The following is a 23,507-nucleotide window of genomic DNA, read 5'->3' on the forward strand; positions in this document are numbered from 1 at the left end:
TGGCGCAGGACCTGGCTGGAGCAGGCCCTGGCTGGAGCAGGCCCTGGCTGGAGCAGGCCCTGGCGGGAGCAGGCCCTCGGGGCCGCAGCTGCTGTAGAGAATTTGGACAGAGCCGTCCAGGAGGAAGCAGGCTCCATGTCCTGGCACCCGGGAAGCCAGGGGAGATGTGGGGGCACCGAGCCAGGCCCCCCCTTCCTAGGAGCCCCCGTGAAGATGGACACGAGGGATATTGCCAAGGGGTTGGCCCGCCCGGATGCCTGGCAGAGGCCCCCAAGCCCCTGGGGGGCTACTCCTGAGCTCCAGCCCTCTGGAGCTCCGTGCTTGGCTATCTCTCGACCTTGAACTTTCTATTCTGTTCTGCAATCAGTTCAGAAAGCAGCCTTTCTAGACTCCTTTCTTATCACCGGGAAACTTCTAACACAACAATAGTTGGTTGTACTGCTCTTGCGGGTGCGGCTACATTCCTGGGCCCCCCCAAACACCCCCAGCTTTTTTTTTTTTTTTTGGTAGCTTTGGAACTATAATGATCCCATTGTGATTGGTCTGTTCAGGTGGCAGTGTGACCCTTGAATTTAGAAGCATGAAAGTGTGGTGGGGGGTGGGGAGAAGGGGGCAGAGGAGGAGGGAAGGGGCTGCCCAGAGACAACCAGTGCGACAATCAAGGGAGATCTTCAAGCAGCCCAAGGACGTGATTTTGCATCAGTCACCCGGAGATGGCCTCACCTGGACTGTCCAGATCTAAAAATACAGTTATTTGTCAGAACACTAATGGTTGTTTGGTTTGGGGGTGGTTTTTTTTTTCAGTTATTGAGAAAGAAAATAGGTTTATAATTTTCACACACACACCCCAACCCTGAGCCAACCTGTAGGACTTAACTACCAGTAGAGTTGATAGAGATTAATGTGAACATAAAGTAACCATAGGCTGTCAGCTGTGTATCCCTGGCTGGCCACAGGCTGCCGTGGGGAGAGAGCCGGAGACCAGGGTCAGGATGGGCCCAGCCCCCGGGGGACACCGGGCACACCAGCTTCCCACAGCTGAAGGTCTGCAAACAGGGCAGGTGAGGATCTCAGCCTGCCCGCGGAGCCCGTGGTCCACGTGGATGTGCTAGCTACCAGCATGCATGCCCAGACTAGGCCTCAAGTTCCTGCCTCCAGTTCACCAGCCTGGGCCCCCCCCCCCGCAAGAAAGCCCCGCCCAGAGCTCCGGGTGCCACCTGCTACCACTGTCCCCTTAGCCCAGGGGACTTCCTGCCTTCTCCGGGCTCCTGAGAAAACCCCAGGAGGCTTTTCTTAGAATGTTGGGCAGTCACTGCACATTTAGGACTTGGCAGGGGCCCCAGTGTCCGGAACAGGGAAGCAGCTCAAGTTCCAAGGCCTGGAAGCCTGGTACGATGGCCAGGAGACCAGCGGGGCCAGAGTGGTGGCAGGCGTGGACGCTGGCACCTGTCACTCGGTGGGGACCTACAGCGGGCCTCCTGCCATGCTGCTCCTCCAGGCCTCTGTCTGCAAAGGGGCCCCTCCCAGCCTCAAACCTTTCCTTTGCTGGCCAGTCTGGTTGAGGGGGGACGCAGTTCATTGGCATTTGACACCATGCCTTGGACAGAGTGGAGGCTCATGAATGGTTGTCATCACCATTGTTAAAAAAAACAAATACACTCAAAGGCATTGGTATTTGCTCTCTTCTGGGCGTTTCCCCAGCTTCTCCCAGCTCAGCCTTCCTTACGTGATCCTCCGCTAGGGAGAAGGGAGGCACGTGCAGGGCTCCCCACCTGCCCCATCTACAGACCTCAGGCCTTGGACAGCCAGTGTGCACAAGGTCACAGAGTCCAGCCATCTGGTGGGGTCCCAGGCTACATGCCACAGGGGATCACTGGTCCCAAACTTCATTTCTGCTTGGAGACCCCTTCTGACCCCAGGATAGAGGCTCCCCAAGGCCCGTGGGACAAAACTTGGACATCAGAAGATGGCCCAGGGTCACTGTCCCCGAGTGGCAGGGCTGCCCTGCCCAGCAGAGGCCTCCGAGGGTTCGGGCTCCAGATGGACATGGCCTTGGAGAGCAACAGAGTGGCTGGGAGGGGCTGGGAAGGACCCACGACAGGGATGTACAGAGACCGCTGGGCTGGGGCCTGGGAGCAGCCTTCCTGTGTGTGTTCGTCTGGAGAGAGACCAGGCTTGCTCTCCCATGAGCAGTGTGGGTAGGTCAGTCCAAGAAAGAACTTTCAGGTAAAGCTGTACTGTGGGGAAGGCTGTGAGCTCTCTGTCATTGTGCAGAGCCAGGCAACCTGGAGCGGGTGCTGGGTAGCATGTTCGGGGGTCTACCCAAGGACCTGTGAAGCTTGAGGAAAGGCCAAAGGTCCCAGAGCTCAGCTCAGACCTAGAGTGGGGAGCGATTCGGCCTCAGGGACAGCCAAGGGCTGAGGGAGCTCCTAGGGCCCCAAGAGAGGCTGGAAATGCATGTGTGTGACTACTGTCCCTACCTCCCCCTGGATAGCAGTGGCAGGCCACCCCTGTGGGACACTCAGAGCTGACAGGTCACCCAACCTCTTGCTAAATAAGTGGCAGAAAAATCCAGGCCATTTTTACAAAATAATTTTTTGAAGTGAAGTTCGCATAACATTAAACCAATCACTTTAAAATGTACAATTCGGTGGCATTTAGCACACTCACAATGTTGTGCAACCACATCCCCCCTACCCAGTTCCAGAACATTCTCATCCCTCCAGAAGGAAACCTCGTGGCCATTAAGGAGTTTCTCCTCCTTTCCCTTCCCACAGCCCCGGGCAACCACCAGTCTGTCTCCTGCGCCTATGGATTTGCCTATTCTGGATACTTCATATCCTAAGCCATTTTTTGTTAAAAAGAGCGAAAAGCAGATCGTGGGGACCCAGCCCCCATGTGGCTAGCCGCGTGGGCTGGGGCATGATACCTCGTATCCCTGTGTCTGTATCCTCATCTAAAAGATGGGCCTAAGAACGGCTAACGACAGGGTTGTTGTGGAGATAGAGGGGTCAGCCAGTCAGCGCGCTGAGTGCAGGGTCTGCTCCCGGAAGCCTTGGTGCGTTTTAGCTGCTGTTGGCATGGGCATCAGAGGTTGGGATGATATGGCACAAGGACAGCTGGGACCAGGGCAAAGCAAAACCTAGAAGAGCAGACTTGTTCTCCACTGGGCACGGCTCATGCATGTAACTCTGGGCAGGTCACGTGCCTGGTCCCGGCCTGCACCTGCTCCTTCTGACTTCTGTGACATTGGGCCTCAGTTTCCCCATCTGGAGTGGGAATGCAGACCTCAGAGTGTTGGAGGGGGTAGGCCGTGGCGCCATTCTGAGCGCAGGGGATATTCAGGAAGGAATATTGTGCCCCCAAGCAGGGGTGCAGTGGGGACCAGGGGGACCCTAAGAAGCAAGGCCTGGAAGGGGTGACAGAGGGCAGGTGTCCAAGGTCACAGTGAAGGGGAGTCGAGGGAAAGAGGGCCAGGCCTGAGAGCAGGCAGGCAGGGCGCTGGCTCCTCCGGGCTGACGAGCCTTGAACAAGTGGCTGGATGCTTCCTGTCCTGGCTCCCCTTGCGGGCGATCCATCAGCTCGGCTGTTACTGTCCAGGGCGGCGAGTGGCCATAAATGGGCCCGGCCCCTCCTCTGCAAGCGGCCCAGGTTTTATGTTGTAAGAACACTGTGGGGCGTCTCAAACACACCGCTAATGACAGGCATCATGAAGCAATAAAAGTGATGGGGCTGGTGGGAGGGGGCTGGCGGGAAGAGAGGGGGCCACCAGTCCCCAGCTCCCCCGGCGGTGGCGGCAGGAGCTCTCCGAGAATTGATTAGTCTTGGACGTGCTGACCTTTTTGTTCTTGAAAAATTGCTTTTGAGCAGCTGAGGCAATAAAAGTAAATTGATTCGGAGAGAACGGAGGATGAAATTTGCGTTAGGCGGGGAGGGGCGGATAAACGTCCCGTGACGTCAGCGCGCCCTCCCCCCACCCCCCAGCCCCTGGGCCACAGCAGGGCAGGACCTGAGAAGCCAGGGCGCCTGGCACTGGAGGCTCAGCGGGCTGGGGCTGCCCCAGATGTTCGGGCAGAGAAATGAAACTGATAGTGGGGAAGGCGGGGATGGAGATGAGGTGAGGTGATGGGGGAGGGGCGGAAACGGGGAAAACACCAAGGGGAAAAGAGAGGGGGATTTGGGACACACATCTGGAGCCGAAAAGGAGGGAGGGAAGGAGATTAGCACCAGGTAGGGGCTCTCTCTCCGACGCACCCGTGCCCTACCACCTCGATGAATCCCCACAAAGCCTGATTTTTGTCCCTATTTTATAGACTGAGGGAACTGAAGCCGGGGAGGTCAGGGAGGTCACCTGCTCAAGGTCACCCTGCTGAGAACTGGGAAAGCCCAACTGAATCCCTTGGAAGCAAGACAGGAGGCTCCAGAAGGTGGGCCCTTTAGTGAGTCATTGTCGGCACCAGCCCCACACTGAGGGGGTACCCTGGACCCAACAGGCCCCCAGACTCGGGGCGGCCCCCAGCAGCCAGAAGTGGAGGCTCGAAGACACAAGTGTGGGGGCCGTGGCTGCCAGGTGGGCAGAGACTTGATGTCCTGCAGTCTTGGCCTGGGCTCCCCACCCGGAAGCTGCAGCCAGAGCCTGGGGGAGTAGGGGCAGGAATGACAGGAGCCCGGGTCTGTGACAGCAAGAGTGCGCTGCTGGACGTGACCGCTCACAGGGAACTTCACCCCTACAGCCACCAAAACCCCACCAGAGTCCCACTCCGGAGGCTCTCAAGGTCATGGGCCACACTCCTTGATCTGGATTTAGATCTGGGTCTGGGGGGTGGAGCTTTTGGAATCCCGTGACTTTCCGATGGGAGTGAGTGGCCTCACAGGTGAGTAAACACCACATGGGGCCAGTGGAGGCAGTGTCTGATGCTCCCCTAAAATGCAGGCACCCCAAGGGGGAAAACCCCAAACCCTGCCAGAGCTCTGTGGGTGATCCCCCATGCTGCCCTCTGCCTCCGACAGACCCCAGATGGGCCAGTCCTGAGTGGACATCACCTGGTGGCACACTGACACAGCTCCACCATCACGGGCACTGCACCCTGCTGCCCACCCCCCAGAGTCTCCTGCCTACCAGCACCAGGCGCTCGGACCTGCACCCCCTTTGTCCCAGCCCAGCCTCAGGAGAAGGCCAAGAAGCTTTGCTGCCTCTGCTTCGCAGGGAAGAAAGGCCCTTGCTGGCGGTGTCCTGCCTCCCTCCGTGCGGGCACATGGCCTCCAAGGTGCCCCAGCCCCGCAAGCAGCTCCAGCGGGGGGCCCGGCTTCCCCCAGCCACCTGCAACCCCCGGGCGCCAAGGGTTGCCGGGGCGACCGCGCTGTTGCCCCTGGAGACGCTCTGGCACAGGCCCCTGGGACTGCGGGAGCCCGGCGGCGGGACCCTGGGTGCCTGAGCGGCCGGGGTCAGGCGGGGGCGGCGAGGAGGGTGACCCCGGGGCTCCTCCAGCCCTCTGGGGTCGCGAGGGCCTGTCGCACCCTTGCCCACGGTCCAGGCCCAGAGCCCGCAGCGCCCACCCCAGCGTCTCCCCGCCTGGGCGCAGACCCCTCCCTCTCCCACGGAGGAGCGAGCGCAGGAGCCCGGAAGGCAGTCGCGACTTGTCGCTTCCCAGCCGGGCTGCCGTTCTCCCTTGGCTCTTTGCCTGCAAGGGTCCCCGAGGATGGAAAGGGGCATTTTTCACGGAGATGAGTTGCTTCCTTACAGGGAAACTGAGGCTTGGTGTGGCTGGGTAACTCACCCGAGGTTTTTGCTGCAAGCTAGCCTGGAACCCAGGCTACTTGACACCCCAGTTTCGGCTGCGTCTCCCGCTGCCCGCTCCATTCCTTGGTTGGTGGGTGACCCTGGGTGGGCCCCTCGCCCTCTCCGGCTGCCCTCCCCACCTGTGAAAGGCCGGACTGGAGCGGGGCGCCCAGGGTGCAGGCCGGGCCTGGCGCAGGGCCGAAGCCACTGCTTGGCCCCTCCTCCCTCCCGAGCAGGCCTGGCACTGCCAGCAGGTGAGTCAGGCCTGGCCCAGCGCCGGGGGGGGGGGGCGGTGTGCAGAGGTCAGCCGACAGGGCCGTGCTGGCCGCTTTCTTGGGACTGGCTGTCAGGCCTGTGGTGTCCACCCTTGGGGCCCCAGCAAGCCCCTTGTCTGGGTAGCTTCTGCCAGACTCCGGGAGTCCTGTGCCCACCAACATTGGTGAAGGCCTGCCAAGTATCCAGTCTGTGAGCATTCATTCACCAGAGGTTCACTCAGGAATTTTCAGTCTCGATTCTACTGCGATAAAATGCAAATTCCTCTGAAAGTATCATGGAGGTCAGCAGGGGTCCTGTCGTTTTCAGACCCTGAAAGTGGCACGCCCTCCCCCAAGCAGGTTTGTGACTATCGATGACTTCACTAGGGACCCCTTCTGGGAAAAGCAGGCCACCCCGATCTAGATAAGGCACCCACCACCACCCATATTTGTCTCTCTCCCCAGCACCCCAGGTTGGTGGAAAAGGAGAGCCTTCTCTGTAGGGCCACCCTGACTCACCCCCATGGTGGCCCACGTGCCGTCCACTCCCCGCGTGTTCTGCCTGGTGGCACGTGGCAGAGAGATGGTCAGGAGTGCCAGCCGCACGGGCAGGGACAGAGGGGGCTCGAACCTGCACTGTAGGCACAGGCAGGGGAAGGTAGGCCCCCGTGAACACTTTGGGGAGGTGGGATCTCTTGACCGGGGCTGAAGGAGACAGGATTCCTCAAGCGGAGAGTTGGGAAGGACTCTGTCCTCATGGGAAGGTCTGGTGGGAGCGAGCAGGTAACAGTGCTCAGGATGTGGCCGGGAAAGGCATTGCTTTGAGCTTGGTCTCGGGGCTCTGCAGATGAGCGTACTGTTGGTTCCTGGCTTCACCTTCCCCCCCTCCCCAGCCATCACCACCACCCACCGCCACCTCCACCACACAGACACAAGCCAGACCGTCGCCCCCGCCCGGCTGCAGGAAGGCAGACACACTTTACAACCAGCTTGGGCATAACCCAAGTCAGAGCAGGAAGGCGCAACACAAAGGAAACTGAAAACCCAGGGGAGGTGGTTGTACCGTGCCTTCCCGGAGAGGTCATCACGCACCCACGTGTGTCGGTCTGTGCGGTGGTGTGTTTGTATGGATGCTGTCCACAGGCAGGCCCTTGACATACAGTGTATGTGCCTATATGGAGCGCATGCACACACCACACACACACACACACACACACACACACACACACACGGTAACATCTAGGCAAATGCCTTTCCATGGTGGGTTGGTGACAGTAAGCACTTTGCAGGGGAAGGGACTTTCAGGGACCCTGAGCAGTGTCCACCAGAAAGGTGGGCAATCCTGGTCCCCCTGCCCTGATTTGCAGGAGAGACATTGACACAGAACCCCAAAGTTCCCAGCTTTACTTCCCACAGACCGCCCCCCTGCACAGAGCCCCAAGGACTGGCATTTTGGGGAGATACACAGCGGTCTGCCGTGGCTGAGAATATTATGGAAACTGCCTTCTGGAATCAATGGACAAGTCACATGAAAACCCCACTCCGGTTGCTTTGCAGCCTTATTCAGGCTTTGTCTTGGTTTGGGTTTCAATTGTACAGTAAATTCTCTCTTCCAAGCTGGACCGCTCACCTTTTCCACCTGATCTGGGCATCTCCTTCCCATAATCATCTCCGTCAGCAGCGAATGGGGATTTCCTGCCAGAAAGGCCATCGCAGAAGCATTCGCTAAGTTCTGGAAGAGGAGCCCCAGCTCCGACCTGAGCATGGAGGCCATGCAGGCAAAGCAAAGCCTGCTGGAGACGTGACAGCCCTGATCTCTTGTTGCCACCAACTTTTGTTGAGTACCTCGGCAAGCTGATACTATCAGCACTGGGCGGACCTGCCTAAGCCAAGGAGGGGCCCTATCTTCTGGTGGAGAGCGCATGATGGCCGACTCTTCCAGTGGGGTGGTGTGCAGCGAACAAAGACCGGAAGGGCGTTCTGCCTCCCACCTCATCCTTTATAATCCCACCTCCCCATCTTCCAGTGGGGGTGGGGTGGCTGGTCCTCCCAAAGCCGACAAATGTTCACGATAACCAAAATACCCAACATAGGGGGGCCTAGTTGGCTCAGTTGTTAAGCATCTGCCTTCGGCTCAGGTCATGATCCCAGGGTCCTGGGATCGGGCCCCGCATCGGGCTCCCTGCCTGCTTCTCCCTTTCCCACTCCCCCTGCTTGTGTTCCTGCTCTCCCTATCTCTCTCTTTTCAAATAAATAAATAAAATCTTAAAAAAAAAAAAAAAGGAACACGGTGTATTCACAGATCAGGACCCTAAGCCCCCATTTAATATGGGGTTTCAAAAACTATGAAGATCCCAAAGACCTTTGTGTGATTACATCTGTGTGAAACATCCAGAATAGGCAAGTCTGTAGATCTAGAGAGACAGAAAGAAAATTAGTGGTTGTCCAGGGCTGGGGGGAAGGAGGGAGCTGGGAGTGACTGCTAATGGGTACGGGGCTCTTTTGGGGCAATGAAAATGTTCTAGAATTACATTATGAGGTTGGTTGCACAACTGTAAATTTACTGAAATCATTGAATTTTATACTTTCAATGAGAGAATTAGGGGTATATTAATGGTATCTCAATAAAGCTGTTAAAGATTTTAAGTCTCATAGGAAAATGTTCCTGATGGTGTTAGCCAGTATGTACATCTGATTTCATCCTTATAAAAAATATGCACGCTATTAGAATGACCCTCCAAAATATGCACACTGATTTAGAATAACAGAAAGCAGACCAGGGATGGCCTGAGCAGGAGGATGGAGGCAGTGTGGCCAGGGGCTGGAGGGAAACATTGTAACCCGGCACAAGGAAACTTTGAGGGATGATGGGTATGCTCATTATTTTGACTGTGGTGATAATGGCATGGTTGCACACGCATGTCAAAAATGACCAAGCTGCACTTTAGGTATGCGCAGTATTTCGTGTTTGCATTTCGACTGTTATCTCAATAAAGCTCTTTCTTCTTTCATCTATGCACAGGTGTATGTAGTGAGAAGACCGGAAGGAAATACACCAAAACATGAACAGTGGCTTTGTATGGGGGAGGGAATCACGGACAGCCAAGGCAGGATCTGTCCAGAGTCAGGGTGAGGCTGAGGCCGGGCGGCCGGAGGCCCGGCGGCCAAGCCCCTGGACCAGCCCATCCCTGCTCCAGGCAGACCCCATGACTCACCAGGGAAGGCATCGAGCCTCAGGCAGCCAGGGGTAAGCTCCTCCCTGGGGAGGGAATGCGGCAGGGCCTGTGGAGCAGGCAGGTGAGGCGGGCACAGCAGGTGTGCTGGGCAGGCTGTCCAGCGAGGCCCACTCTGGCTGGGAGCTTCGGCGGGTTCCCCTCAAGGCAGACGGGCAGGAGAAGTCAGGTAGGAGACCAGCAGGAATTTCCCACCAGGTGGGCGGGCTCGGCACCCCTCCCTCCTTCATTCCCAAGGAGAGAGCTCACCCCTGGCACCCTGGCCTGCCCTGGTGGCCTTGCCCAGCAGCAAAGTTGGTGGGGTTGCTCATGACCCTGCAGGACAGGTCAGGCAGTAAGGCTGGTCGGGGAGGGAGTCCACCAGGGACCCGGCCTAATTCTCACATCAGATCCCCAGCAAACCCGCAGCCCCCTGAGCTTCTGTTTTGAGCAGCTGGATCCCCGGGCTCTGCAAAAGAGCTGGCTCAATAAGTCCTGGGGGACAGATGGATGGATGGAGGGATGGAGGGAGGGATGGATGGAGGGATGACATGGGACAGGGGTCCTACACGTCACCTCCGGGCTAGCAGCAGGCACACACGGCCTTGTAAGGAAAAGTACCCAGGGAGCAGGGTCAGCACTCTGGGCACCGCTTGAGTCACTTGGTTATTCCTGGTCACGGAAGACATCCAAAGCCGGAGTGGGGGTTGAATGAGGGGGCCACCTGGCTGCCAGGAGCTTGGTGAGGCCATGGTGGGGAAGTTCAGCCCTGGAGGGAGTGGAGCAAGAAGGTCTGGGGCCCCGGTAGGAGGCTTTCAGACGGCAGCTGGGGCAGGCTGGGGGTCAGTGTTCCAAATTGGGGCCTGAGTCCTGTTCACAGAGATGCAAAGCTGACATCTTGGCCTGCTCGGAGCTGTGCAGCTGGTTGGCAAGCCCTTCCTTAGGCCCCAACCGACTCAGGGGACAGAGATGTGACCATGAATAAGGAGCCACAATTATCCCTCCCTTCCACCACCCTGTCGCAGGCCGGGCCGGTGCAGGGGAGGAAAGGCAGCCCGGGGGCCCCCCGCTGCCTCCAGAGTCCAGGGGAGCCCAGGAGACTATAGGTGCAGCCAGCCGTGCATGGAAAGCTCACAGCAGGGACCAACCCTGGTCTCACCTCAGCCGTGAGGGGTGCCAGGGACCCCGGGTTCACACTCCAGTTCTGCCTCTTTCCAGCTGTGTGGCCTCAGGCAAGCTACCTCACCTCTCTGAGCCTTGGCCTCCACTGTGAAATGAGGATAAAAATACTGGGTCTGGGGGCCCCTGGGTGGTTCAGTCAGTTGAGCGTCTGACTCTTGGTTTCCACTCGGGTCACGATCTCAGGGTCATGAGATCGAGTCCCTTGGTGGGCTCTGCGCTCAGTAGGGAATCTGCTGGAGAGTCTCTCCCTCTACCCTTCCCCCAACTCTCTCTCTCAAATAAATAAATCTTAAAAAAAAAAAAAGAAAAATTATAAATATGCAAAGCACTTGGCATGTAGTTTGTGCTTAACAAGGGGTGGCTGTTATTATCTTATAATTATTCTATTATTAATAGATGAATGTTAGTATCATCATTTCATTACTGTCCAGGCTTCACATCTCTGATCCCGAGACAAGATCTATCCCCAGACCCACCCCCAGCCGTTCAGCCTCCTCCCCCACTCCAGCCACCTAACGCTGGTGACTTAGAATATCATAAGCTACTTGTGGATCTAAGAGATTTTGTCCCCAAATATTTTCTGACTTTCCAAAAAACTCTCAGTGCCCTCCCTCCCCTGCCTCATCTTCCTCTTGGCCACTAGCTTTGTGACCATGGCTGTCCCTTCCCCGGCTTTGGTGGCCTCCAGAGGGATCCTCACCAGTCCTCAGGGGCTGGTGCCTTCCCCAGTTAGAGGGGGGCTGGGAGGGGGGGCTCGGGAAAGGCCGAGCTGAGGTCAGCCCGTCTATTTTTACATCCCTCTTCCAAAAGGAGCCACGACAGCAGCCCCACGGCCATCACTCAGCGTGCCTGTAATCCCCAGGGAATCCGGTGTCTTTGGGAAATTGGACCCAGGCTGGGGATGCTCAGGGGCCCTCAGTCCCCAAGGAGGGCCTGAATTGGGGGAGATCCTGGCCTCTGGGGTCAGACAGTCCAGCCAGACACAAGAATGGGGCAAGGGGCTCTTTCCTCTGTGAAGTGGGATGACACCTCCCCGCCGGTTGAGGGCTGGTCCCTCGAGGGGGTTGAGCTGCAAGAGGGTGTCTGGGCTGGGATGTGGCAGAGAGCTGTCTGGTCAGGCCCAGAGGCTGCAGGCATTCTGGAAAGGGCTTGCCCTGGGGAAAGCCCTGCTCCTTTGGGGCTGTGGTGGGTGGGTGTGGTCGTGGGTCAGGGGTCAGCAAACTGATTTGATCGGAAAAGTAAAGGCCTCAAGGCCTGACCTGTGAGACTCAGGGATCTTCATGGACTGGAAAGTCCCAAGTACTAGGTGGTGGCCGCCCAGATCCCGCTTCGGGAAGAAGGGGCTGGTTTCCTGGCAGAGGCTCAGCTCTTGGCCCCCTTGGGGAGTTCCTGCAGTGGAGGAGGGGGCCTCAGCCAAGGGCACACCCTTCCCAGGTCAGTGGGCCATGAGGGAGGGGTGTCAAGACCCGGCCCCCCCCTCCACCCAACTCCAGCCGCCCTGAGGCTCACCCCAGCTACAGAGCTCACCAGGGCCGGCTGAGCCTTCCTTGAGTGAGACCCCAAAACCTACGTGCCTCCTGATCTCATGCCTCCTCTTCAAGATCAGCTTCCTGGGAACCCACCTTGCACACAAGGGACTTGATGGGACTTGGGAGAAGGGGCTCGGGAGAAGGAGAAGGGGCTCATAGAGGAGGCCGGCCAGTGCATCTGAGCCACCGGGCCCCCCCCCAAGTCCCAAGAAGCCATGCAGACCCCTTGCTCACGTTCCCCAACAGCATAACCCACCTCCAGGATGTCTGCAGTGGGTTGAACAGCATCACCCCAAAATTCATGTCCATGCAAAACCTCAGAAAAGGAGGAAACAGGGTCCTCGCACATGAAACTAGTTGGAGATCTGGGATGAGAGCCTCCCGGAGTCAGGACAAGCCCTAAATCTAATGACGTCCACCAAAGAGGAGGGGACACAGAGACTCACAGAGATGGAGGCCCAGCGGGAGGGTTGCCGCTCTGAGCCCGGGACCCCCCCAGCCCCCAGAAGCTAGGATTCTCCCTCAGAGTCTCCGGAAGAACCACACAATGGTATCGACACCTTGACTTTGGACTTGGGGCATCCAGCACTGGAAACACACATGTTCCTGTTGTTTCAAGCCACCCTGGAGGTGGGTTATGCTGTTGGGGAAACTGAGCCCCCCGGTGTGTGCTGATCGGCTACAGCAACCACGGGAAGCAAAGCCAATTTCAAAGGCAAAGTTGTCTAAAGACACGAGGGTGGCCGGGTGTCCTGTATAAGCCGCCCCTCCCCCAGATCTCGAGCCACACAGGGCGGGGGGTAGTTTTATTTTGAGGCACTTTGGAAGCTTGGGCAGGAGAGAAACAGGATGGGTTTTAACCAATAGAAGTGACTCCCTTGCAGCTGTCACCGAGCATTCACTGGGACGGGAGAAGGACATGCTGCAGGGTGACCGGCCGCCCCGTTTTAGCACCGAGAGACCCACGGTGACCGCAGGCCCCAGTCCTCGGCAAGCCGCACCGTGGGCCAGCCTGGCGCCGACGCCCTCACGGCACATGGCACGAGACAGCGGGTTGGAAAGTTGGGAGCAGGTGGGTGTCAAGAAGGGAAATGACAGGGCGCCTGGGTGGCTCAGGCGTTAAGCGTCTGCCTTCGGCTCAGGTCATGATCCCAGGGTCCTGGGATCCAGCCCCGCATCGGGCTCCCTGCTCGGCGGGAAGCCTGCTTCTCCCTCTCCCACTCCCCCTGCTTGTGTTCCCTCTCTCGCTGTGTCTCTCTCTGTCAAATAAATGAATAAATAAAATCTTTAAAAAAAAAAAAAGAGGGACATACACATGCGGTGAGCAAGCTGCAGGAACTGCATTGGGTCACTCCGGGGACAAGTGTCCTTACAAGAGACAGAGGGGAGCACAGACATGACAAGGTCATGAGAAGAGAGGCAGAGACCTGAGGGTCGAGACCACAAGCCAAGGACCCCCTGGAGCTGCCAGAAGCTGGAAGAGGCAGGAGAGACCCTCCCCCGGAGCCTTCAGAGGCCGGGCAACACCGTGACTTCAGACTTGCGGCCTCCAGGACTACGAGAGAATACCTCTGTAGTTTCGAGCCCCGCAGTGTGTGCTAGTCTGTTACAGCAGCCCCAGGGAACTCGTGTGGGGACCAAGCAGAGCTCCTGGTGGGAGAGTTTGCTCCACAAATGTGGATGCCGTGGGTCTAAGGGGTAGATGGGAGATGATGCTGGGATGTGCCGCTGGGGGCCCCCGTTCAGGTCTGGGACACCTGTCCCCCACCTGCCCTTAGCTGAGTCCCTCCCCAGGCACCGCCCTTGGGACGACTGTCTCCATACTGTTGTGAGGACTGGTGGATGGGAGGGCACGAGGCCGCGTTCAGGGCTCCCTGCGGGGCCACCCCAGCTCCGGAGCCCCCATGGGTCAGTGGGGCTGCTCTTCTAGACTTGCCCTCTGCCCAGTCCTGCTTCCCCGCAGCTGTCCTTCCTGAGAATGCTCCCCAATAAACCCCCTGCGCCCCATTCTTAGTCTCCAAGAATGATTCCCCAGGACCGACCCCATGACAGGGGTTATTTCAACCCAAGAAGAAAAGGACGCATTATTTAGTAAATGGTGTTGGGATGAGCAGGGCACCATCTGGAATAAAAGTTGTATCCGAACCTCACACCGAACACCAAAGAAACTCCAGATTTTAAAGGTTGAAAAACCCACGACGCCTGGGTGGCTCATTTGGTTAAGCGGCTGCCTTTGGCCCGGGTCATGATCCCAGGGTCCTGGGATCGAGCCCCACATCAGGCTCCCTGCTCAGCGGGGAGCCTGCTTCTCCCTCTCTGCTTGTGCTCTCTCTGTCAAATAAATAAGATCTTTAAAACAAACAAAAATAATAAAATAAAATAAAGATTTAAAAACCTTAAAAGTTCTACAAGAAAGCATAGAGGGTTTTAAAAATAATCTTTCTAAATTTCACTCCAAAACCAGAAGCCATAAAGGAAAAGAATAATAATTTTTTATTACAATTATTATTTTTATTTTCTTTTTAAAGGAATGTTTTTAAAGATTTTATTTATTTATTTGACAGAGAGAGAACAAAGCAAAACGGGGAACATAAGCAGGGGGAGCAGGAGAGGGAAAGCAGGCTTCCCGCGGAGCAGGGAGCCCGACGCGGGGCTCGATCCCAGGACCCGGGGACCACGACCCCAGCCGAAGGCAGACGCTCAACGACTGAGCCACCCAGGCGCCCCTACAAATCAATTTTTTAAAATGAATAACTCACCAATAAAATGGCCAAATGCTCTCCCCAGGCCACAGATAATGACAGACACACGGCTCTTGAAATTAAAATTCACTGAACTTCATTTTTTGTTAATGAAGTAAAATTCTCAGAGCAAAATTAACCATTCTCAAGTCAACAATTCAGTGGACTTTAGTGCGTTCAGTGTCATGCAGCCGCCACCCCGTGCATATTCCAGAACATCTCCAATCCCCCCAAAAGGGAACCCCGTCTCCCCATCCTCCCCGATCGCCAGACCCCAGCAACGGCCAATCTGCTTTCTGTCTCTGGATTTTCCCGTGCTGGACATTTCATATAAATAGAATCGTACAGAATGTGGGCTTTTGCGTCTGGCTTCTTTCGAGGAGCGTGCTTCCCGTGTCTCCACCATGTCGCGGCAGGTGTCAGAGCCCCGTTCCTCTTTACGGCTGCACCAGTTTACCCGTTGACCCTCTAATGGGCACTTGCCTTGTTTCCACCTTTTGGCGTCTGTGAATTTTTTGGTTCCCTGTTTTCATTCCTCTTGAGTACATACCTCGGAGTGGACTCGCCTTTCCCAGACTTGCGATTTCCTCTTTTAGTCCTAACCATCCTGGTGGGTCCGGGTCTCCCTAATGACTAGTGAGTGCTGTTGAGCATCCTTTCATGTGCTCATTGGCCCTTTGTGTGTCTCCTTTGCCCATTTTTTAATTGGGTCGTTTGTCTTTTTGTTGCCTAGCGGTGAGAGTTCTGTACCCATTCTGGATACCGGGTCCTTATCAGATAAGTGATCTGCAGAATTTTCTCTCATTCTTGGGTTGTCTTTTCACTTCCTTTGATGTACAAGTGTTTAATTTTGATGAGGTCCAAATTATTGATCCTTTTGTTACTCACGCTTTTTTGGTGTCAATTCCACTTTTCACAAATGAAAACTATCCTGAAAAACAATTTTTCGCTTATTTATTTGGCAAAAATCAGAAACTTTGATTCCACACTGTGTTGGTGGGTAAATGAGTTTCTTGTGCACACACATCAGTGAACTTCTTGGGGAGCGTTTTTTCAGCATCTGACCAAATTATAAAGCTTGATCTGACTCTTTGAGCCAACAATTCCAGTTCTAGGAATTCTTCCTAGATACACTGGCACATTAAGAAATTGCGTCTGTACAGCTACATGCTTATGGACGTTGCCACATTGTTTGTACTGATCTGCTGTGTGACCTGGAGAAAACCACTTGCCCTCTCTGTTTCTATTCCTTGTCTGCCCTGGGAAAGAAGCCATGAGGGTCCGACCTGTCTAGAGTTAACAGAATGCCTTCCAGAGCTATAAGAAACTTCTGTCCTCTGGTTCAGTCTGCTCCCTTATGGACAGAGAACCTGAGGCCCAGGGGCCAGTCACTCATGGGGGTGGGGGAGCCAGGGAGCGTTTGCCAGAAGGAAAGGTGCGATTCTTAGTCTCAGCCCCTCTGAGGAGATGGGAGTCGAGAGCCCTGGGAAAGCCTCCAGCTGTTCTGGTCATGGATGCCTCTAGAATAGGCTGTCCCCCATTCTGACGTCCCCAGGACTGAAGGGACCTGGCAGGCCCTGTTCTGTGGGAGAGAATGTGGTCACCAGAGCAGGGCTCCCTCCTCATGCTCCCGTGACCCCTCCATGGGTCCCTTGCCTGCTGGTTTGTGTCCATGGCTGTCTCTCCCAAGCCCCTGTGAGCTCCTGGCCCGAGTGTCTCCAGACTGAAGGCCTGGCCGAGGGCAAACTGCCAATGGACTCTCAATACATGAAAGAATGAACTACTTGGGCTACACAGTAACTCCAGGATAGACAAAACTTTTTCAGCATCATTTTCAAGATGAAAAAAAACGGGCTCGACTCCCTGATGCGGTCTGGAGTCCCGGCTCCCCGAGCATCCTCAGCACAGCTGAGCTGTCTGCAAGGAAGCTGCTGCCCCTCCAGGTCTCATGTCCACGCTTTCAGCAGCAAAACAAGAAGAGGGAAGGGGGAAGGGATAGCACCACAGCAGGAAAGCACAATCTTTTCCAGAAACGTCTTGAAATCCCTTCTCACATCTCACACAGCAAACCCTAGCTGCAAAGAGTGTGGGGAGGTGAGGATTTCCAGCCGGGCACGTGGCTCCCTCTGAATAATCGGGGTTCAGTTAGGCAGGTGGAAGGGGAGAGATCGGTGGGGACCCCCAGTATGTTCCCAAGGCCGCGCAGCCAGTACGCAGGACAGCAAGATCGCCAGCCCAGCCTCCCGGTACCACTGCTGGCCACACGGCGTCCACGGCGGGCACGACCCAGCCCCCAGAAGCCCCAGGGCTGCGTACCTCTCCGGCACAGCCTCTGTTCCCGGAGCCAGACAGGCCGGTTGCCAGGTGAGTCCGTCGAGTTTAAGGTCAGACTCAGCTCTCTGGATAACTGCGAGCAGAGAAACCTCACTGCCCAGGGGAAGGCTGACCTTGTAGTGCCAAGTCCCCCGGCGCCCTGACCCCTGGGCAGGGGAGTGCCCAGGGCTGGGCCGCCGAGCAAGGACTTTGGGGCACAGACAGAGCAGATAGTCCACCTCCCCGAGCCCTTTCCCTCACTCATCACTCATCACAAGTACTAGGCCTGTTGTAAAAACAAGGTCGGTGTCGGACGTGCAGGAGCTCCCAATCGACCACGGCTTAGCTCGATTTTCTACCAGTCGGGGTGGGAAGCAAGCTCAGCCATACAGGGGGACCCAGAAATGCCCAATACAGGGCTCGGCCCTGCATCCCAGCCCCGCTGGTGAGGGCACCCCCTTTCCTCTAGAAGGACCCTCCTTTCTCGGGGTGGGCAGGGCGGCTTCCGGGCAGCTGTGATGGGCCTGCAGCCACGCCTCCCGCAGACCCCTCTCAGGGAGCTACTTAGGCTGTGCCCCAGCCTGGCGTCCTCCGACAGCCACACAGAGACTGCCCTCGGCCTGAAGCCCCACCCCAGGCAGGCGCCCAGAAAACTGAACGCAGACACTCCCGCAAGTCCCTGCGCCCCACGCAGCCTTGTCACAGCTACCAAAACGTGGAAGCAGCCCAGCGTCCGCAACAGGTGAGCAGATACACAACCTGTGGCCGATCCACACGATGGAGCCGTGCTCAGCCACCACGTGGGTGGAACAGTCAGAGCATGGCACTCGGGGAAAGACGCCAGGCACGGAAGGTGCCCTATCGCGTGAGTCCGTGGTTAGGAAACGTCCAGCACCGGCCAACCCCCAGAGAGGGGATTCATGGCTTCCCGGGGCTGCTGATCTAGACTTCAAGTCAGTTCATTTTATTTAATGTGGATTCCGCCTCAGTTTAGAAAAGGAGGTAGTATGGGTGGTGCTAGTAGTATGGGTGGTATTAGTAGTATGGGTGGTACTAGTATTACTGTTGGTACTAGTAGTGTCGGTGGTGCTAGTAGTATCGGTGGCACTAGTAGCATCGGTGGTGCTAGTAGTACTGCTGGTACTAGTAGTACTGCTGGTGCTAGTAGTATCGGTGGTGCTAGTAGTATCAGTGGTACTAGTAGTGTCAGTGGTGTTAGTAGTACTGCTGGTACTAGTAGTATCAGTGATATTAGTAGTATCGGTGGTACTAGTAGTGTCGGTGGTACTAATAGTGTCAGCAGTGCTAGTATACTGCTGGTACTAGTAGTATTGGTGGTGCTAGTAGTGTTGGTGGTGCTAGTAGTATGGGTGGTACTAGTAGTGTCAGTGGTGCTGGTAGTACTGCTGGTACTAGTAGTGTTGGTGGTACTAGTAGTATTGGTGGTACTAGTAGTACTGCTGGTACTAGTAGTGTCAGTGGTGCTAGTAGTATCCGTGGTGCTAGTAGTACTGCTGGTACTAGTAGTGGTGGTGCTAGTAGTGTTGGTGGTGCTAATAGTATCAGTGGTGCTAGTAGTATCTGTGGTGCTAGTAGTACTGCTGGTGCTATAGTATGGGTGGTACTAGTACTACTAGTCCTGGTAGTAACGCTGGGGACACCCCAGGCAAGGCGAGTCAGGCCCAGGACGCCAGCAGAGCAGGGCGCTCACTGCCCAGCAACCCTCCCACTGGCTCAGGGAACCCCAGAGGCTCCTCTCCCATTCGGAGGTCTTTGACAGACTCTGTCGATTGTTGGCCAGCTGGAAGAACAAGTAAGCGACAGAGGCAGGCGATGCCAACAAAAGGGAGGACACCCAGAGGGCCAGGGGAAAGCACCAAAGCCATAATCATTCTATGCCATGCAGCTGTGCATTGCATTTTTATAAACAGTCATAATTGTATAACTGCTATTGATCTGTGACTTTAGTACCACCTATAAAGCAAGCTTGAACGAGAATTGGTTGCAGAGCGGACGACCAGCGTCAGCAGCCTTGGCAATGCCGAGAAGCAGAGCTGCGGAGGAAGGGTGTGGCGAGCAGAGGGAGCCCCGGAGGGCAGGGATCCGAGACATGCTGGGACAGTGTCCTCCATGGCTCCGGAGATGGGGTGGGACAAAGTGCCACGGGCAAGCCACGGGGCAGTTCAAGGTGGTGGTCCACCTCCGCTGGCAAGGGTGGGTGGAACTGGATTCAGTCCTCAACCATCCCAGCAGAGGCAGACGATAGATAGCATCTCAGCCCGGATGCAGAGGTAAGGCAGGATTCCTCCATCCGTGGCTTTAAATGCCCCTTTGTACATCCCCTCCTAGGTTTGCACGTCTCCCAGCTCCGGCAACCACATCTGCCTACAAACTTGACCAGGCCAGCAAGGAAGCAACCCAAACTCAACACGGCCAAAACTGCACACCCGATCTTCCGCACACCTGCTCCACAAGCAGGCTTCTCCACCTCGACTTCGGCAACGCCGTCCTTCCAGGGGCTCAGGCTCCAGTAACACTTGGAATGTCCAGGACTGCCTCCTTCTTCTGCTTCCCGCCTCCGGCCCACCAACCAATCCTGTTGACTTTGCTCTGGGGCTGACCCAGAGCCCTCTGCTGCCCAAGGCCACCATCATCTCTTGCCAGGGATGCTGCACTGGTCTGTCTCCCCTCCTGGCCCAGAACCGGTCCTCAACAGAGAAGCCACACTCCTCCAAAATGCAGGTGGGTCCATCCCACTCTGCTCAGAACCCAGAAATAGTTCCTTGTTTTGCTCAGGGACAAAAAAGCTGAAGTCCTTACAATTGCCTCCAAGGCCTAAGTGCTGGGGTGACCCTCCCCATCCTCTCTCTGACCTCCTCTCTGACTCCCCTCCAGCCCCCGAGCCACCCCACCACCTCCTTGTTGATCCCAGAACACAGCGCTCACACTCGCGCCCCAGGGGCTTTGCACTAGCTGTTACCTCTGCCCGGGACACTGCCTCCTGCCCCTCCAGGTAGCCACATGGCTTGACTCCCTTACCCCTTCCAAGCCTTTGCTCAGATGTCCTCTTCTCAATCCGGTGTTCCCTGACCGGGTCTATTTTCAGTGATACCCACCCCCCGCCCAGCACTCCTGAGCCCCCCCTCTTACCCCGCTCTGGGTTTTCCCCAAAGCACTTATGATATTTCCAGGTACAGTCCAACTTACATATTCATGATGTCCACTGGGTGTCTGTCTGTCCTGCTGGAATTATGTCCACCCCAGGATGAAGCTTCTGGAAGGCAGGGATCTTTGTCTTGTTCACGAAGCTTCCCAAGGGCCTACGACAATGCCTGGCATGCAGGAGGCCCTCAGCAAATATTTGTCAAATGAGGGATTAAGTGTCATCTGGAAGCAATGGCCAGAATGAGCTAAGGGCCCTCAACGTGCTTGCCTCTGGAGACCGGCCTCGGAGAGGAGGAAGTTTCTGTACCACTAAAAAAAACCTGTATGTATCGGGGGCACCTGGGGGGTGCTCAGTCGGTTAAGCATGGGACTCTTGGTTTTGGCTCAGGTCATGGTCTTGGAGGGTCATGAGATGGAGCCCCACATCCGGCTCTGCACTCAGCAGGGAGTCTGCTGGAGATTCTTCCCCACTCCACACACACACAAAATCTGCCCGGGTGTTTCAAAGCAGCATGGAGAAACCACCCCACAGAGTAACCCCAGCCCCAGATGGCTTCACAGGTGGATTCTACCCAACACTGAAGGAAGAAATAACACCAACCGTACACAAGATTTTTCGGAGAACTGAAGCAGAGAGAGCACTTGCCAGCTCATTCCATGAGGCCTGTCTTGATTGCCATGGAGTGAAAACCAGACAAAGACGTAACAGGAAAAGGGAAACTACGGGCCAATATCCCCCATGAACATGGGTACGAAGATCCTCAACAAAATTTTAGCAAGTCAAACCCAATGATGTAGTAAGAGGATGATCTGGCTGACCTAGGGCGGTTTATGTCAGGAATGAAGTCTGGTTTAACATTTGAAAATCCATCGATGTAGTTCACCACATTAACAAACTAAAAAGAAAAGAAAAGAAAAGTATGATTATCTCAAAATAGAGGCAGAGAAAAAGCATTCGATAAGATCCGACATCCATTCCTGACCAAAAAAGTCTCGGAAAACTAGGAAAAGAAGGGCATCTGTGAAACACCCACAGCCAAGCCCATCCTCGACGTGGAAGACCCACAGCTTTCTCGTACGACCAGGAGCAGGACGAAATTGCAGCCCCACCACCTCCGCTCTGCACGTCCTGCAGGTCCTAGCCAGCAAAGGAAGGCAAGAGGGAAAACGCGTTCAGACTGGAAAGGAGGAAACAGAGCTGCCTTTATTTTATTTAAACAGCAGAAGTCATCTATGCAGAAAATCTAATGGAATCTACAAAAAAAAAAAAAAAGTCTGCTGGAACGTATAAGTGAGTTTAGTAAGTTTGCGGGATAAACACCAGGATATAAAAATCAACTGTATTCTATATAATAGATTTTAAAAAATTTTAAGAATAATTTACAATGGCACCAAAAATATGAAACAGTTAAGGACAAATCTGGCAAAAGTTGTCTAAGAATTGTCCGCTAAATCCTAGAAGTAATTGCTGAGTGTTTAAAGAAGATCTAACTAAGTGGAGAGACACACTCCGCTCATCGCTTGGAAGACCCAATATCAGTAAGAGGCCCGTTGCCCCCGAATGATATAGAATTATATATGGGGTCAATGGGATCCCATCTAAACCCCAGCAGGCTCTCTTTGGTAGAGATTGAGAAGCTCTGAAAACAGAGCAGGACCTGGAAAAACCAAAACAAGTTTGATAAAGAAGCACGAGGTTTGGGGGGCCAGCATCGCCCTGTGTCAGGACTCCTCGTGGGGCTGAGAGGTCCGGACAGCGTGACAGTAGCGCAAGAATGGACGGAGAGGTCAAGGTGGACAGAAATAGACCTGCACACACACCCACAACTGATTTCTCACAAAGGTACGCAAGCGATTCAGTGGAGGGAATTTTTCAACAAATGCGACATTTGGATATCCATATGCAAAAAGAGAGCTTCAATTCATGCCACCCACCATCTACAAAAATTAACTCAAAATGGATCAGCGACCTAAATGTAAAACCTAAAACTAGGAGACTCCGGGGGGGTTGAGGGGGGGGGTGAAGAGAAAAAAATTTTGTGACCTTGAATTAGGTGAGGATATTTTAGATGCGACACCAAAAGTGAGATCCATCGAAGAAAAACTTGATAAATCAGAGTCATCAAATTAAAAGTCTTTTATGAGTAGTTGCCTGGAGCTGGGGGAGGGGGTGATGGTAATGAAAATATTCTAAACGTTCCCAAACCAACTGTGATGGTGTTTGCACAAATGTGTGAATACACCAAAAATCTTTGAGCCTTTCACTCAAGTGGGTGAAATGTGTGGTCAGTGACGTATATCGCAATAGAGCCAGCATACTTTCACAAAGAAAAAAATTAAAACTTCTGCTCTTTGAAAGAAAGGATGGAAAAACACCAACTAGGAGAAAATATCTGTAAATCATACATGCATTAGGGTATGTACGAAGAACATAAAAAGAACTCTCAAAATTCGATAGTAAGAGCAGCCCTCTCCGACCCCCCCCAGCCCGCCAGAGGACCCCCACGTAAGATTTGAACAAGCAGACGCTTCATCAAAGAAGATACACGGATGGCAAGTAAGTGCCTAAAAAGATGCTGAACGCCCATCATCAGAGAAGTGCGAGTTAAAGCCACGGTCAGATCCCACTACACACCTGTTAGAGCGAACAGCATGAAGTCTGGTGATGGCAGGTGGTGGGCGAGGCTGTGGAGGGACTAGAATTCCCACCGTGGCTTTGGGATGCGCGGCAGCTTCTTAAAGACGTTAGAGACGCGCTGTCACGGGCTCTGGACATTCTGTCCCCGGGTACTCAAGGGGAAGTGTGAGTCCACATAAACTCTTGCACACAAATGTCCTTAGCAGTGTATTTGTAACAGCCTGAAACTGGAAACCAGCCATCCCCAGGTGAGTGGGGAAACACACCGAGTTATTGCCATGCAGTGGAACGCCACCCCGCAAGAGCGGGAGAGAAGCCAGGCCCAGAAGAGGACACTCGGGATGCTTCCATCCACACAAAAGGCACAAAATGCAAACAGATCTGTGGTGACAGGAAGCAGACCGGGGGCCGCCTGGGGAAGCCTTGGGGGGTGGGGGTGGGACAGGAAATGTCGGGGCTGATGGATGTGTTCACGGCCTCGGTCGTAGTGATAGTTGGACGGGTGTATACACAGCCGAAGCTTATCAAACTCTACCCTTGAAACACGTGTCTCGAATGCCAGTTACACGTCAATAAAGCTAGTTTTTACAAGGAAGATACCCTCACTTTAACGAGTGAGACAGTGCAAAATCCTGCCACAAAAAACCCCTATCACGTCCCCCACCTCCCCGAATTCCCATCCCCTCGGGTCTCC

The 23,507-nt window shown here is 55.1% G+C and overlaps 1 long non-coding RNA gene across 2 annotated transcripts; it reads right to left on the reverse strand.

The window, feature by feature from the left end:
* Positions 1-15,583: 15,583 nt before the first annotated feature.
* On the reverse strand, positions 15,584-23,176 carry LOC112814460 (uncharacterized). 2 transcript variants are annotated; one of them, XR_012376158.1, is made up of 2 exons: positions 22,811-23,176; positions 15,584-15,628 (listed from the first exon to the last, which is right to left on the reverse strand). It is a non-coding gene; the product is annotated as an uncharacterized lncRNA (long non-coding RNA). The 2 variants fall into 2 exon arrangements; XR_012376159.1 differs by lacking the exon at positions 22,811-23,176 and adding an exon at positions 20,218-21,041.
* Between the last annotated feature and the right edge of the window lie 331 nt (positions 23,177-23,507).

The sequence above is a fragment of the Callorhinus ursinus genome, unplaced genomic scaffold (genome assembly GCF_003265705.2).
Source record: "Callorhinus ursinus isolate GAN/ISIS: 27379988/994484 unplaced genomic scaffold, GSC_fseal_2.0 scaffold68, whole genome shotgun sequence".
In the NCBI taxonomy this organism is placed as follows: domain Eukaryota; kingdom Metazoa; phylum Chordata; class Mammalia; order Carnivora; family Otariidae; genus Callorhinus; species Callorhinus ursinus.